Genomic DNA, 1,613 nt, shown 5'->3' with positions numbered 1-1,613 from the left:
TAAACGTTTTCAAGATCCCTCCCCCATTCCTATACCCCTCACTGCCCGTAGAACCAAAGCTTGTACCCGTCCACATCCTTGGGCTTTAGGTGCTACCCATTTAGTCTCTGGACACAAGCTATGTTAATCCTCTCTTTTTAAGAATCTTAACTAACTCTATGGACTTTCCCGATAAAGTCCCAATATTCCAAGACCCTACTCTCGATCTAGAAGCTCCTCAACCCCGTAGCCTCCCCCGGCCCTAGTCCCCGATCCCAACCGAGAACATGACCACTGCCCAACGTCCTGCACCAAAGCCGCATGCAGCAAATATACGCTAGTGAAAGGTTAATCTAAGACAAACGAAGGATCAATAATAAAGCACAAGTTAGTAATAGTCTATAAGTGGAGAAATAGGTATTCAATTAGGCGGAGCAGGCAAAATTTATAAGGCTAAACGACAGGAAATGGGCTATTGGAGGTACCAACTCCAAGTAAGTAAAACCTGTTCACCAACCGAGAAATCTCTATTTGCCGCCGGAAATGCATTCCACCAATAGGAATCCTTTGTTCACCGACCGGAATCATTTGTTCACCGACCGGGGCTATGGGAAAGCTCTAGTACAGTGCGAGCGCCGGAAACCTACCGGTGGAGGGTTTCCGATCGCGTTGTAGAAAGAGAAAGGAGAAAGAAAAAACAAGAAAGGAAGAAGGAGAGAAAGAGAGAACGAGAGAAGAGAGAGAGGCCGGCGGGAACGATGGTGGTGGTAGCCGGTCGCCGATTGGGTTGGCTTGGTTGGGGGTGGGTGGGGTGGGGGGGGGGGGAGGAGCTAACACCGTTGGATATGAGAGGAGAGAAGATGAGAGAGAGAGGGCGCGTGAAAGGGGTGGGGTGGGGTTGGGGGGGGGGGAGGAGCTAACTTACCGTTGGATATGAGAGGAGAGAGAAGATGAGAGGAGAGAGAGCTGACTGTGAAAGGAAGTACAATGCACTTTATCAATCAAAATATGAATAACAATAATAACTAACCTTTGGCTTGGGACACTTAAAGAACTTCCTTCCAGGGTTTGAATGAGTTTTTGAAGTTAAGTGGCTAGCTATCAAACCACAATGGCACTTCAACTGCGACGAGGAGCTATTTTCTGACATTTTTCAAGACACAATCAGTGGAAGAGAGGATAGAAGAACAAAAGAGAGGAAAAAAAAAAACCCTAGCTTATGGTGAAGAAGAAGATAGTGTTTGGTCTTTTAAATAAAGGAAACAGACTCATTTAATCAAATTGTTGACATGGCCTCTTATGTGGCATTTTAATGGGACAGGGTGTACAAGACTGCGCCAAGCCATTGGCCACTGTGGACAGGCGTAAAAAATAAGGGTAAATATTGCACCTATTGTAACGGTAGCGGCATAAGTGGGCTAATAGTATAACGGAGGTAAATATGAACTATTTCCCAAAGTAGAGGGGTAAATCAGGCCCTTTTCCCTTTCTAAAATGTTTCTCTCTCTTTTCATTATGGCTAAATTAAGGGCCTATTTGGAAAGCCACCCAGGTTATTGGAATTGGGTGTAATTACACAGTTTGGCTTGTTTGTTTGACCAAATAATTACACAATTAGGTGGGAGTTGAGTGTA

Source organism: Lycium ferocissimum, chromosome 9, assembly GCF_029784015.1.
Source record: "Lycium ferocissimum isolate CSIRO_LF1 chromosome 9, AGI_CSIRO_Lferr_CH_V1, whole genome shotgun sequence".
Lineage (NCBI taxonomy): Eukaryota > Viridiplantae > Streptophyta > Magnoliopsida > Solanales > Solanaceae > Lycium > Lycium ferocissimum.
Note: the sequence above shows the minus strand (reverse complement) of the source record.